Here is a 16905-nt window from a genome sequence, read left to right as displayed (position 1 = left end):
AGGTAGTCTTCCCTCCATGTTAACACCAGCAGCAGCCTCCCGGGTTTAGGGAGTGTCCACAAGATGCTGGTTTTTCCAGTTTTTTGGTACACTAGGGTTTTTTCTCACATCTTAGTTTATTGGCTGAGGAACCCCGCCAGGCAGGTATGAGACAGCAACTCACCTCAGTGTGAGATATCTCTCTCTCTCTCTCTCTCTCTCTCTCTCTCTCTCTCTCTCTCTCTCTCTCTCTCTCTCTCTCTCTCTCTCTCTCTCTCTCTCTCTCTCTCTCTCTCTCTCTCTCTCTCTCTCTCTCTCTCTCTCTCTCTCTCGCTCTCTCTCTTATTTTCTCTCTTTCTGTAATTGTATATATATATATATATATATATATATATATATATATATATATATATATATATATATATATATATATATATATATATATATATGCAACCTCGGAAGGAGTAGAATGATAGCAATAAGCCTTTCGTGTTGCATTCAACACATCATCAAGAGCTTGCAAAATTGCAGAAGAGAAGGAGGATGCCCAAGCAAGTACATTCCCAGGGGACCGTCTTCACTAGGACGCTTTGTGGGCCTTAAAAAGTACAGATTTGTAAGAGGAAACAGCAAAGGAAGAGGAAGGAAAAGTCTAGAGAATTGGGGTAAGATTTGATAAGTGGTATTCATATTACGGAAATATCGCAAACCAAGCGATACAGGATGCCACCACCGGGGGGGAGGGAAGAGAATGATAGCTCTAGGCCTTTCGTGTTCCACTCAACACGTCATCTGGGGCTTGCAAAATTGCAGAGAAGAGGAGGATGTCCAAGCAAGTACGTTCCCAGAGGACCGTTTTCAGAGGACCGTCTTCACTCCATTGAAGACGGTCCACTCGGAAGGTACTTACTTGGACATCCTCCTCTTAAATAACAAAAAAGGCACAATACCGTGACTGGAACGATACACAAATAACCCGCACATAAAAGAGAGAAGCTTACGACGACGTTTCGGTCCGACTTGGACCATTGACAAAGTCACACTAACCAGAGGTAACGAACGAACGAAAGTTCAGGTAAGATCCCAAATGGGATGAGCGGGGAAGACGGGACAGACGAAGAGCAGTGCTGGAGAGGAGTGTTCTTAGTCGTAGAAATAGAGCCAGGGCTTAACCCAGCAGCGAGGCGATCGTGGGACAGATATTGAGAAGAGAAATTCAGGCTCTTCTGTTGGGACTCCGGTGGGGTGAGCGGGGAGAAAGGGACATACGACGTTTAGCGCTAGAGAGGAGTGTAGAACTGAGCCATGTCTTAACCCAAAAGCTAAGGCGAACGTGGGTCAGAGAATGGTACCTGTCATAGAAGGTACCTCTCGGAGAATCCAAGGTTATTTGTAAATAGGGTTAGGAGCAGGATCATGCAAGGAGTAGAAAAGATTGTGTTGGTTTGTGGGTCTTCGTCAAGGAGAGTGGTCCAGTAGTCATGTCGTGTCACAAGTTTGTCAATCTGTCTGTCACTGAGCGTCTTCCAGTACAGATTCAGAGCAGGGATGTCTAACTTGGCATGTAGAGACTCGCATGTGGCGAAGTCCTCCCATCTGACATCAAGCACGCCTGACTCTTTCCTCTGTACTGATACACACATCATCCCCTGCCTTACCTACTTCACTCTGGGCAGGTGCTCAGCAAACTGAAAGACTTGCTCACTCAGCTCACACACTGAGGTCTGGATATCGAATCCCCGGTACGGTTGGAAAACAATATGACGCGTTTCCTTAAGACACACCTGTTGTCCATATTCGCCCATCAATATAAATTGGGTACCTGGATGCTAGTCGACTGGTGTGGGTCGCATCCTGGGACAAAACTGACCTAATTTGCCCGAAATGCTCGGCATAACAAGCGGCTTTCTATATAGTAGTATGCCATTGATGTCAGCTAGGCCTGTGTACCTTGTACATGTACTTGTAGAAATAAAGATATTATTATTATTATTATTATTAATATTATTATTATTATTATTATTATTATTATTATTATTATTATTATTATTATTATTATTATTAGCCAAAGCATGATAAAGGAAAGAGAGCTCAGTGTGGTATACAAATAAGGATGGATGATCAAACTTGAAGGATGAGCATATAGAATAAACAGCAGAGGTGAACTCAAACAACATATAGCTGACACAGAGGCGAAAGTGCCTGTAAGGATAACTGAAGCCATATTCCTGATAGCATACCAGGTAATAAGAAAAAACCGAGGAAAGAGGGAAGAAGAAGCAATAACTTGACCTGTTAGAAAATAGTGGAGTTTTGAAGAGATAAGGAGAAATAAAAACGAGCTACTTTATTAAATATTTCCGTACAGTTAAAGTTGGGGGACACAGAGTGATAACAGCAATGACTTACAACCCACCACCAAACAACAGTACATCAAGGCAGCGTTGTGAAGAGAATAATTATATGACAATGATTGACACCTTAGCAAAAACAGCAAGGTAAGCTCTTAGGGCTAAAATAAAGTTTTTAATGATGGATGATTTCAGTCACAAAGAAACTATGAGAACTGGGACCCACACGGGGGACCAGAAACATGGAGAGCTAGGATAATGGCGGTAGCTAGAATTTTTTTTATATCAGCATGTTAAGGAATAGAAGAAGATAAAAGCTTAGAACCCAGCAAGACTGAATATCGTATATACCACAAGTATGTGATAGAGAATATGAAAGCCTTCGTGTGCTAGTCACCATACTCAACTGAATTTTGTATATCTTGTGAAACTAAATATTGATGGTTGAGAGGCAGGTGAAGGTTGAGAAACACCAGATTTCAGAAGAGGAAACTTTAAAGTGATGACGGAATTATAAAATACATTGCTGTGGGAAGTGGAGTTGGAAGAAAAGTCACTGAATAACATAATAAAGCATCAAAGCATTCTAAGTAACTGGGAAAAGGGCAGAGGTATGCAATGAAACTAGTCCCACAATTAAGACATATGAGCAATGAGGAGAGGCTAAAAGAAGTGATCGTGATAACATTAGAAGACAGCTGAACATGAGAACTCATAACATATAGAATAAAAGGTAGAATTCATATAGTAGATAAGGATAGACCGAGATGTGAGAAAGAAGTGCACTGGGGCATAGTTAGAAATTAGAGTTGAAAATGAGTAGGAGGGTTATCAGGAAGTGCTTCTTAAGCCATAGGGAAGTCAGGAAGTGGACTGACCTTAAAGAAGATATGGTGGAGGCAGGTCCAATACATAGTTTTAAATGCTGGTACGACAGGCCACGAGGCTTGGATGAGACAATCTGGCAAACGGCAGGTTGAGATGCAAGGTCTTATACGTAAATACTTGTGGGTAAGTAAAGTACACACCATAATTTGTGACTCAGTGAAGAGAGATGGCATTTCCTTGATCCCGCACAACAGTGCACATCACTGAGATTATTCAGAAGCATTGTATAAATTCACCATACCAACTTCCGAGATTTATTTGATAGCATGAGATAATGGTGCCGTTTGCCATAAAAAAATAAAGGGACAGGATAACAGTAATGTATGTTTTCCACCTACACTTCAACTGGCTAATCATGATTGCAATCTGGATCAAAGATTAGTAAAAGACATCACCGCAGACTACTTCAGTCATTCTTCCAAATTATCCCTTCTACTGGAGGCAACATTTGACTGCTTATTAAACAACTGTGAGCTTTCCTGACGCATTCCTTTGGGGAATTAGTTGAAAAAACCAGTCCCGTGGATGTGAGGCATAACAGCTTGAACCTTTTGTTATCACACTAATTGGCTTGTTTTTTAATAGTTCCCTTGATTTGTAGTGCTGAATCATAAAATATCGTTAGTTCATTAATTTGATCATGACCTGACCCGTTATTTGGTATCTCCATTTGCAGTTTCAAACAGTTAGATCTGATATTACATTAATTCATACAATAATTACGGAATACGTTGAGCATGTTTCCTTACACCTGCTGACCATATTCACCTAGCAGTAAGTAGGTACCTGGGGTGTTAGTCGATAATTGTGGGTCACATCCTGGAGAGTGGTAATATACCTTAGACAGGTCTGGGCTTTGAAATGAGCTCAGGCAGGATAACAGCTCTTAGCCTCTAGTATTGATCAGTATAAACAAAAAAAAATGTAGCTTTTCATGAGTTAATTGAAATTTAAAACTGGTTTAACTGCTGCTTCTGTGGGACTGACACGAATAAAAAAAATATATATATATATGGCGGAAGAGATGGTACATGTTAGCTCAGTTTAACAAAATTACGATGCTTTGCTTGGTTATTTATATATGAGCTAATATACTAGGACGATAAATCGGATAAGATTGTATATCTGTTGGTATGTAATTATGAAATTTATCATTTATCCATTTGTAGTGGACCCTCATCATTGTTTAGTTCTGGCAAAGAGCAAGATATGGCTGCGCAGGTATTCGTTTCAAACTACGAAAACTGTTCTTGTAACTAACAATTATGAATTAATAAGCATAAATCGTAGTTTTATGACATCATACTATATATACACTTATATTGCAACGTTGCGGAACTTACCTGAATCTTCACTGAAAGCAATGTTCATTGGTCCTTCGGTTATTGAAATATATGTAGTGGCCTGATATTCGAAGAATTAGGCACCAAAGAAGCAGCTTTCTGAACATTTAATTTACTCCTAAGTGATGAGGATATTTCTCAATAACCTCTACTAAATTTTATTAAATAACGTTCGTGCACCATTTTAAGATTAAGTGTGGCTAACCTTTTTGTTTTGTTGTCATCTTGTAAGGTGAATGGTCCCTTCGTAGGTTCGGGTACCAATGGAGAAGTATTCGGCGGAAAAACTAAACCATCTGCCATGCTCGTTGAATTACCTTTCTTCTTTGGAGGTCATAATTTTTAAAAATAGTTAATAATGGATCTTGTATCTGGCTTACTCGGATCCCCATAGTCTGCCTATTCCACTGCAGTGTTATTTGGGGCAGCGTGAGCCAAGTGTTTCTTCATAATATTTTCCCATTCGGAAATGGCTGGTCCCTATCAACCCACGTACAATATGAGAGGTGCAGCTCCAGTCCAATAACCTAAAATATATACACATTAAGCCTGAATTAGCACAGGTGATGCACTGACATGGAAACATGGAAAAGTTTGAGCTAAATAGATGCGAAACTTGGAAATTATCGCATGAAAAGCTGCATTTCCATATTTTCTATTTAAAAAAAAAAAAATAGAATACACAGGAAAAAAAATGTATCTACGCTGAGGTCAGTGGTCAGTACGCTGAGGTCAGTGGTCAAGTGCGGTCATACCGCTAAGCTCTTGGGAGTTAGCGTGGGCTGTTACCCATACCATGGCTTATTGTAGTGCTTTAGAATCCCAGGTTCATGTGTTGAAAAAGGAGATTCTACTTCTTCAGGAGGAAAATAGGAAGCTGAAGCTTCGCATAGTTGAGTTTGGGAGAGAGTGTGAGAAGGATTTAGCTGGTAAGGAAGGAATGGTCACCAGCAGTGATAGTGGCAGCCGCTTTAAGTGGCAACTGGTTCACAGTTCAGGAAGAAGGAAGATGAGGAGTTAATAGAGAAGATGTGAAGGTAGGAAATCGATTCTCTGTTCTCCAAGACGAATGTACTTCAGTGGTTAATGAGGTTGAATGTACCACTGATTCCCCTGCTAATCAAGGTAAGAATATTTTAATAGTAGGCGATTCTCAGGTAAGATATATAGACCGTGCATTTTGTAACAGAGACAGAAAGGTCAGACAGAGAGTGTGTCTTCCTGGAGCTGGTGTTGGCGACATAGTCAGCAGGTTGGATAATATTATGGCAGGTAATGGGAACAAGCCCATTATCTGTCTTAGTGCTTGGGGTAATGACATTGGGAAGGGCAGGAGAGAGGAGCTGCTGGATATGTACAGGTCAGCCATAGAAGTAGTTAGGTCTAAGGGAGGGATCCCAGTCATATGTAGCATCTTGCCTGGAAAGGGAGTGGGAAATGAATGGATGTCTAGGGCAATTGGTATAAATCGCTGGCTAGACAGGTACTGCAAGGAACTTGCAATCCCATTCATTGATAACTGGGACCTTTTCTTTGGCAAACGTGATATGTATGCAAGGGATGGGGTTCATCTCTCTGGGGATGGAATGGTTGCATTAGCCAATTCAATTGAGAGGGTAATTGATGACTTGTCTAGGAATGGGTGTTTGTGGGAAACAATCAGGCTGCAGCATTAGGGTTAAAAACAGCAGTTATTACCGAGATACCTCAGGGATATGTTTAAAAGACAATATTCAAAATAAAGTTGCTAGTAATGGCAAATCAATTGATCAACAAACAAAGAGAGATAGTAGAGGGCAACGAGTGACTAGCTCCCTTAAGGTTTACTATACAAATAGTAGGAGTCTAAGAAATAAGACAGATGAGCTAAAATTACTTGCAAGTGTAGGTAATATAGATATTATTGGTATAAGAGAAACCTGGTTCAACCTGAAAGATAGAGAAATGCCTTCTGAATGCAACATACAGGGTTATAAACTGATAGGGTCAACAGGAAGGGTGGTGGTGTGGCGATGTATGTCAGAGAAAATTTAAATTGTTGTCTTAGACATGATATAAGATTAGAAACATCGAACACAGAATCGATTTGGCTTCAGTTTCTCGAGGGTCGAGACAAATTAATTTTGGGTGTGTTTTATAGGCCCCCAAACCTTGGTAGGGAGTGCAGTAAGCTGTTATGGGACGAAATTCATAAGGCATTTAGATATGAAAATGTTGTTATAATGGTAGATTTTAACTTTAGACAAATTGATTGGAACAGTATGACAGGAAATCTTGAGTCTAGTGACTTTCTTGATACGGCTCAGGATTGCTTTTTAGAACAGATTGTGGCAGAACCAACTAGTGGAAACAATCTGCTTGACTTGGTTCTTGCCAACAAAGATTCACTAATTAATAATCTTGAGGTTAATGATGAGCTTGGGGAAAGTGATCACAAATCACTTAGTTTCAATATATCATGGAATTACCCAGATAACTGCAATCAAATTTCTGTCCCAGATTTTCGCTTGGCCGACTTCATGGGACTGAAAAATTACCTGGGTGGGCTAAATTGGGATGTCCTGACTTTGGGTCAGGTAGGTGATCTTGGTTGCCAATATGACGTTTTTCAGAGCATAGTTCTAGCTGCCCAGACAACTTTTGTTCCGAGTAGGGAAATTAGATCTAACAAAAATGATCCTAAATGGATGAACAATAGATTAAAACATCTCATTTGTCAAAAGAGAGGCATATATAGGCGTATCAAAAGAGGGGATGGGCAGTTAAGAAATCATTATATTCAATTAAAGAGAGAAAAAAAAGGAATAAGAAAAGAAAAAAGAGATTATGAGACTAAGGTCGCAAGGGATTCAAAGACTAACCCAAAAGGGTTCTTTCAGGTATACAGAAGTAAGATTAGGGACAAGATTGGCCCACTTAAGAGTAACTCTGGTCAGATCACTGATAGTGATAAGGATATGTGTGAAATTCTAAATACCTACTTCCTCTCAGTTTTCACCCAGGAAAATACTAGCGATATTCCTGATATAATAGATTACATAGAACAGGATGATAATAAACTATGTACGATTGCGGTAACTAGTGACATGGTCCTCAGACAAATAGAGAAACTGAAACCTAACAAATCCCCAGGTCCTGATGAACTGTTTGCAAGGGTGTTAAAGGGATGTAAAGAGGAACTTAGCATACCTTTGGCTAATCTTTGTAACATATCACTACAAACTGGCATAGTGCCTGATAAGTGGAAAATGGCAAATGTAATACCTATTTACAAGGCAGGTGGCAGGTCCTTGGCTTCGAACTATAGACCAATAAGCCTTACCTCCATAGTGGGAAAATTTATGGAATCAATAATTGCCGAAGCAATTCGTAGCCATCTTGACAGGCACAGATTGATTAATGAATCTCAACACGGTTTTACAAAGGGGCGTTCCTGTCTTACGAATTTACTAACTTTTTTTCACTAAGGTGTTTGAGGAGGTCGATCATGGTAATGAATATGATATTGTATATATGGACTTCAGTAAGGCTTTCGATAGAGTTCCACACCAGAGGCTATTGAGGAAATTTAGGGCACACGGAATAGGAGGAGAAATTTTTTCCTGGGTAGAGTCATGGCTGACAAATAGACAGCAGAAAGTTTGCATAAATGGGGAGAAATCAGAATGGGGGCACGTCACAAGCTGTGCTCCTCAGGGGTCAGTGTTGGGCCCGTTGTTGTTCACAATTTACATAAACGACTTAGACGAGGGAATAAATAGCGACATAAGCAAATTTGCTGATGACACCAAAATAGGCCGTCCAATTCATTCTAATGAGGACATTAGAAAACTCCAGGATGATTTGAATAGACTGATGCAATGGTCGGAGAAGTGGCAGATGCAGTTTAATATTGACAAATGCAAAGTTCTAAATGTTGGACAGTTAAATAACCATGCCACATATAAACTAAATAGTGTAGATCTTAATACTACCGATTGCGAAAAGGATTTAGGAGTTCTGGTTAGCAGTAACCTAAAACCAAAACAACAGTGCATTAGTGTTTGCAATAAAGCTAACAGAATTCTTGGCTTCATATCTAGAAGTATAAATAATAGAAGTCCTCAGGTTATTCTTCAACTCTATATATCCTTGGTTAGGCTGCTCAGTTCTGGTCACCGTATTACAGAATGGATATAAATGCTCTGGAAAACGTACAAAGGAGGATGACAAAGATGATCCCATGTATCAGAAATCTTCCCTATGAGGATAGACTGAAGACCCTGAATCTGCACTCTCTCGAAAGGCGTAGAATTAGGGGGAATATGATCGAGGTGTATAAATGGAAAACAGGAATAAATAAAGGGGATGTAAATAGTGTGCTGAAAATTTCCAGCCAAGACAGGACTAGCAGCAATGGTTTCAAGCTGGAAAAATTCAGATTCAGGAAGGATATAGGAAAGCACTGGCTTGGTAATAGAGTTGTGGATGAGTGGAACAAACTCCCGAGTACAGTTATTGAGGCTAAAACGTTGTGTAGTTTTAAAAATAGGTTAGATAAATGCATGAGTGGGTGTGGGTGGGTGCGAGTTGGACCTGACTAGCTTGTGCTGCTGGGTCTGGTACAGTGCTCCATCCTTGAGTGGGGATGACCAGACTGGGATAATCCGGGGGGTGGGACATGGACCTGCTCCGCATGGGTCAGGAGGCCTGTTGCAGTGTTCCTTTTTTCTTATGTTCTTAAGTATCCCTGACAAATTTTAAAATATAAAAAGTAAGTAACTAAGTTTTAAGTTAAACTTATGTATATATAAATGTTAAAGAATGGTCTTTAGAGATATTACGAACGCTGGTATAGTATGGCCTGCACCTGATCGTACTGGGATTCAAAACGGAGCACGCCCAGACTCATTCCTTTCCCATTGTGGGCACTAATCATGGGTTTAAATTTTCTCGTGCTAAAACGAACCAAATTAATTCATCCTGTGAGTTCGACCTATCCTGAGGGAAACTTCAAACGGAACCAGCTACTAGATGATTTGATTAGTCAGAATCGATACAGACCCCCACCAGACTTTCCTTCACCACACGTTCTGTTGTAACTGATACGCCATTGTACATGTATGGCTCCGGCGCAGAGCCAGGCAGAGCAAGGCAGAACAAAACTGTTGGGCTTTTCTGTCTGCAGAATTTATAATAACACTATCAAAATAAATTTCTCTGGCAATACTTGATTCATTACTCAGTCTTGATTAATCAACAAGTCGGGTTTGAGACATATTAGACCTTAAAAAGTTTTTGATATGTTTGAGTTTGCTAAAAGATTTTTCTGCTTATGCTACTGTAGCTGGAATTGTTAACAGAATTATCAAATTAACACAGACATTTGCAGATATCTCAAAATTTTTAGTCTGTTTATAAATTTAGCAATTGTGATTGTTTTAGTTCTGGTTTTCCAAAATTTCGTTATGTACTAATGGTAAATTTGTATTTCTGCTGCAAAATCTTCATCATTAAGGTCCGGCCCCAGATCAATGTACCGACTGACCATATCAAGTTCAGGAATAGGTGAGCCCTGTGGCTCCTTTATCACTGAACTTGGTATGGTCAGATTTCTCGACCTTCTGCTTGATCGCCGGCTGTCCTGGAAACCTCACATTACCTCCCTGAAAACAGGTTGCCATAGCTGGCTGAACCTCCTTAAAACCCTCGATCATTCGTGTCGGTGGATCGTCGAACTCTCCTTCGACTGCATTCATCCCTAATTTTATCAAAACTCGGCTATGGCAACCAGATATATTCTTCGGCCTCTCATGTAACTCTTTCTGAACTTACACCTATTCATCATCGGGATTACGTTCATAAGTCTAGGTGCTTTTCGCTCCTCTCTTGGTAACAAAAAAAGGCACAATACCGTGACTGGAACGATACACAAATAACCCGCACATAAAAGAGAGAAGCTTACGACGACGTTTCGGTCCGACTTGGACCATTGACAAAGTCACACAAAGTGTGTGACTTTGTCAATGGTCCAAGTCGGACCGAAACGTCGTCGTAAGCTTCTCTCTTTTATGTGCGGGTTATTTGTGTATCCTCTCTTGGTGATTGCTTATATGCAGAGACGAATGTTCCATCCTTGACTGATACCCATTGCCTCCATTATTTTGTCAGTTCTCATGACCTTCACAATCCTTCCATATATAGGATAGTAACGGATGTTAGTATAGGTCCATTATTTGTTCGCCGCCACTGTTTACTCCGTTCCTTTTATCTTCGTCTTCACTCGCTAGTGACTTCTCTTCAGTTGCCCTCACTGCCGTGTGCAAAAGCTCAAACACCTTCAGTGGCGTCTTACTCCCTTTTTCTTAACCACTTCTGAACTCATTCTCATGCCGTTGAAGTTTACACTGATGATTCTAAATCCTCTGACGGTGTCGGGTTTGCAGTGTTGTACGAGACCATTTATTAGACTCAGCTAGCGTTTTTGTATCTGAACTGTATGCAATTCTCATAACGATTACCTTCATTGAGATGAGGCCTACCTCAACATTTGTGGCAGTCTCGAACTCCTATAGTGCTTTGCAAGCTATCAAAATAAATTAATTCGCCTAATCCCTTAGTTCCTCTTATACAACATTGGTTGTGCCGCATTTCTAGCAAAAACAAAATAATTGTTTTTTCGCTGGATCCCTTAGCATGTTGATGTTCAGGATAAAGAGCAGGCAGACTCTGCTGCGCGGTCAGCGGTATAAGAACTTCCAGTTTCATGTAGAGGTATTCCTCTCTCACATTATTTTGCTGTAATCTCTAGCCATCTTCACAACCGTTGGCAACAACGCTGGTCTGAAATGATTCATAATATATTGCACTCTATCAAGGCGAGTTTGAGATCCTGTTCTTCTTATCAGCGATGTCGTGGTTGGGAGATTACACTTTCCAGTCTTCCCATAGGGCACACTCGTCTCGCTCATGTGTATCTCATGGAAAGACGCTCAGTTCCACTATGTACAAATTGTCAGGTTCCAATTTCAGTTTGCTATTCTTCTGAACTGACATGACAACAAACACGTAGAATTTACCTCCGACGTCGTCAGCGCTCTAACACCCATACTTTATCTTCACTCCTCACGGATGGCCCCCCCGCCCCCTCTTTGACGTGTTTGACGTCAACAGATTATACTTCCTTTAGCACTCCTCACCGCCCTGTTCTCTAATCTGGTATATTACACCTTTTAGCACCCCCTACCCTGCAGCGCTGTATAACCCTTACGGGTTTAGCGCTTCGTTATGATTATACTACTACTACTATTACTACTGCTACTATTACTATTACTACTACTACTACTACTACTACTACTACTACTACTACTACTACTACTACTACTACTACTAATAATAATAATAATAATAATAATAATAATAATCCACTTATCATACAGAAAGAATGTTTGGGAATGACTTACATCTTGCATTGTTCATTGGGCACCCATTCATACAGACACATTAATTTTGTCCAAGAAACATTGCAAATGCATTGGAAATTTGAAGGTGACTACATAAGACGCTCTCGAGTAATAAAGGAATTTTTACTTGAAAAAAATCGAAAGTATTTATGTTCCAAAATATAGGAAAGTATAAAGCCTTGGATTTTTTCTTTTTTGTAGAACTTTTTATTAAATTCTCTACAATTCTGTAAGAAGAAAGTATGTGAGTCTATATTTTTTGAAGTTCTATTTTAATATATATCGCAAAAAGGGAAAATTGGTACCCATACAACATAAGATTAATAAATATTTCTAATTATTATCACCAGCGTTCAGGGTTTGAAGACGATCAGAAGAGACATTCTCAAGTTATAGCATTCCCATTTGTAAAACCAAATGCTATTACAATTTATTCAAAAAATTAACAAATTTGGACTTATGGCACCTAATTGCAGTGTGTTTCTTCTGTTCAAGAAGTCATACCGTTGGTAAAAATTCGAACCTGATCAGATGAGTGAGTCCATGGTTTGTTTTTTTTAACTAGTTTGCTACGCCAGCAAATTTGCCAGCATACGAAAACATTTATTATATACACTACCCTGGCCATTAATATTTGAAGACGTTCAGAGTAGGTAAACGAGTTCTAAGTGTAATAAAAATATCACACTTTTTTCATAAAATAGTCAAATTTACACCTTCACATCAGAATTTTATTCTCCGTCAATGTCGATTGCTTGGTGTCTGTCTTGAAAGTTTGAGGCTACGCCTGGAGAGGCTCTCAGCTGCTATTATTACCCATGTTATTATAAACAGTTGTCACAGCCGTGACACCTGAAGAATGTTGCTCACCACCACAACAAAATGTAAAAATAACTAAAGTATCAGAAAATCCAGATTAAGAAATAGGAAGGTAAAATGAAATGTCTGGGATAAGTAAAAGTTCAATAAAAATTTATCAGTTAACTTTTTGCTAAGTACAGTTTATTTTGAATAGAATGGCAATACAATAAATAATTTTAAAGACGCACAAGTACATCCTTCACTAAGACAGGCCAGTATGCATCCACACTGAGTGCATGTATCTACATCTCCCTACATACGTCAGAGTTCATCTTTAGACTTGTATTATGGACAACCATGAAATATACAGAAAGAGGCGTTCTAAACGCAGGGTCCCTACAATGGACATTTGTGGGCTGTGTCTACCCTACTGATGAAAGTCGTTAGTTCACAAAACACCATGTGTCACTAAGAACAAATTTTGGCAAGGATCACCAGAGATGAATGAAACATTTGTTAGAAGCTTCCAAAATTAATGGCAATGTCTCACATAAGGTTGGCAGTTATATCCTGCAATGGACATGGAATAAAAATTTCTAGAGTCCATGAGTGATCATAGACTGTTCCACAGTCCTCAAGCAACAAGTGAATTAATGTAAATAATGTGTTTTGTGTGTGCGCGTGCATGCCTTTGTATGTGTAAGTGGAAATGATATATCCTTTCCAGCCAAGAGCAGTAAACAAAGTCCCCAGGGGTTGGGGGTGGCCAAACACCTTCATCCTGAATTCGTTCAAAGAAGCTATCCTTGACATATAGAGCAAAGTAGTTAAATCAGAGTTTTATCTCCAACGTGTTTACAAGTGCCCAGCATATGCATACTGAATAAAGCAATGTGGTGCAGATATGCTGATGATGTTTTATGCTTAATGCCCAAGAATATATATATATATATATATATATATATATATATATATATATATATATATATATATATATATATATATGTCGTGCCGAATATGTAAAACTGGTCAATTAGCAAGAACTCATTTAAAATTAAGTCCTTTCTAAAATTTTCTTTTATGCGTTTAAAGATATACTTTTTTCATTAATGTTAATGTAAAAAATTTTAATTTTGCACCAAAAGAATCTAGAAAACTTACCTAACCTTATTATAACACGAACAATTTATTTTAGCCTAACCCAACTATATATGTTTTCGATTTGTTTACAATAATTTAATACTAAACAAACACAGTGATATATATTTTTTTCGTTAGGTTCAGAACGATTTTGGCGAAATTATTGCATACACAAATTTTTGCTTGTCCTATATGGCAAGATGAACGTTGCTATTTAAGCCAAGATCGCAAGTTCTGCTTATTCGGCACGACATATATATATATATATATTATATATATATATATATATACATACATATATATATATATATATATATATATATATATATATATATATATATATATATATATATATATATATATATATATATATATATATATATATATATATATATATACATATATATATATATATATATATATATATATATATATATATATATATATATATATATATATATATATATATATATATATATATATAGATATATATATATATATGCAAAACAACCACTCTGAAAAAATAGAGAAATTCCAAGCGCTTTCGTGACTACTCACATTATCAAGGAACTATGAAAGTAAAGCATCCAAGGAAGCTATATAAGGGGTCAGGCCAGCACCTCACTATCAGATCCCACAACGGTTAAACACCTGACGCGCGCCGACCCAACTTGGATAGGTCCTTTGCACAACTAATTTCTCTATTTTTTCAGAGTGGTTGTTTTGCATATTCCGAAATCACCTGTTTACTGTGATCTTATTGCATATATATATACCACCTCTATAGCTGGACTAGGGACCCTCATCCTCATAGAAGACAATAAACGTACCTCAGGGAAAACTCAAGGTTCTCAGCAGGAATACAGGACCCTAGCTATGCCAGTGCCATCACTGAATGGAAGACTCTTGCTGCTCAAGCAACAAACCCTAGTGCATCACTGGCTCACAAACAGTCAAGCTGGGATGGCCCGATTGCTGGGAAGGTGCTTGCCAACATGCTCAGGGCTGCAACATCAGATAGGGAGACTGACCATCTCCAGAGACTTCCTCCAAACAGTTCCCACATCGGCACTGGGAACGCGACTCGACCCTAAAACCCTCCGTTTTGCAGTGGCTTTGCGCCTTGCTGCCCCAATTCACATACAATATACGTGTATTTGCGGCGTAGCACAAGCAGACTAATACAGACTACATGGTATTAACTGTTCCAAAATCAAGGGCTGGCATGCAAGACACAGTGAGGCCAACGACATCATAAAGAGAACCCTTGCTACAGCTGGATGCCCAGCCGAGAGGAAGCCCCAATCACTAGCAGCCAACAATACCCACAACCCAGCAAACTTCCTCGACGGGATCACCATCTTTCATTGGAAGAATGGCAAGCCCTTAGCATGGGACTATACCTGTGTGTCCACACTGGCTGACACCTAAATCAGTCACAGTGTCGGGCGACAGGGAGGAGCTTCTGACCACAGGGAGGAGTACAAGATCAGCAAGTACAGAGACATAAGCCAACAGTATCAATCTGTCCCAGTGGGATCAGAGACCTTAGGATCATGGGGAAAAAATGCCAGACTCATCGATACCACCAGGGACCCAAGGGCCGCCACTTTCATGTTCCAGCGCCTCAGCGTGGCCATTCAGAGGGAAAATGCTTGGTGCATACTTGGCTCGCGTCCAGCCTCGGAGGAGCTGGAGGAAATTCATGATCTTTAATACATTGTACCCATTGTATTCATGTTTGTGTTTTCTGTTAATGTATTTTGTTTATATATATATATATATAAATATATATATATGTATATATGTATATGTATGTATATATATATATATTTATGTATATATATATTTTTTTTTTTTTCAACAAGTCGGTCGTCTCCCACCGAGGCAGGGTGACCCAAAAAAAAGAAAGAAAATCCCCAAAAAGAAAATACTTTCATCATCATTCAACACTTTCACCACACTCACACATTATCACTGCTTTTGCAGAGGTGCTCAGAATACAACAGTTTAGAAGAATATACGTATAGAGATACACAACATATCCCTCCAAACTGCCAATATCCTAAACCCCTCCTTTAAAGTGCAGGCATTGTACTTCCCATTTCCAGGACTCAAGTCCGACTATATGAAAATAACCGGTTTCCCTGAATCCCTTCACTAAATATTACCCTGCTCACACTCCAACAGATCGTCAGGTCCCAAGTATCATTCGTCTCCATTCACTCCTATCTAACACGCTCATGCACGCTTGCTGGAAGTCCAAGCCCCTCACCCACACACACACACACACACACACACACACACACACACACACATCTATATATAGATATATATATATATATATATATATATATATATATATATATATATATATATATATATAATTCTGTTCCACTTCCCTGGAGAAGTGGAACAAAATTCTTTCTAAGTAAGCCATGCGTGTCGTAAGAGGCGACTAAAATGCCAGGAGCAAGGGGCTAGTAACCCCTTTGCCTGTATACATTACTAAAGTTTAAAAGGATAAACGTTCGTTTTTCTTTTCGGGCCACCCCACCTCAGTGGGATACGGCTGGTACGTTGAAAGAAAAGAAGAAAAGATACATATATATATATATATATATATATATATATATATATATATATATATATATATATACATATATATATATATATATATATATATATATATATATACATATATATATATATATATATATATATATATATATATATATATATATATATATATATATATATATACTTATAATTGAATCTTGTTTCATAAAAAGCAGATTTGAAAATAATATGAATATTTCCTAAGGTTTGTATAAATTAGATTCATTTAAAATTAATAAAATTTGGTTAGAGTTTAATAATACATTCGACAAATAATAAACCTTATTTCTTGGGTAGAATGATTTGTTGCTGGGTTTTCGTGAGGACCTGTCTAGTTGGACC

The sequence above is a fragment of the Cherax quadricarinatus genome, chromosome 34 (genome assembly GCF_038502225.1).
Source record: "Cherax quadricarinatus isolate ZL_2023a chromosome 34, ASM3850222v1, whole genome shotgun sequence".
NCBI lineage: Eukaryota > Metazoa > Arthropoda > Malacostraca > Decapoda > Parastacidae > Cherax > Cherax quadricarinatus.
The sequence above is the reverse complement of the archived record's forward strand: the minus strand, read 5'-3'. Positions refer to the sequence as shown.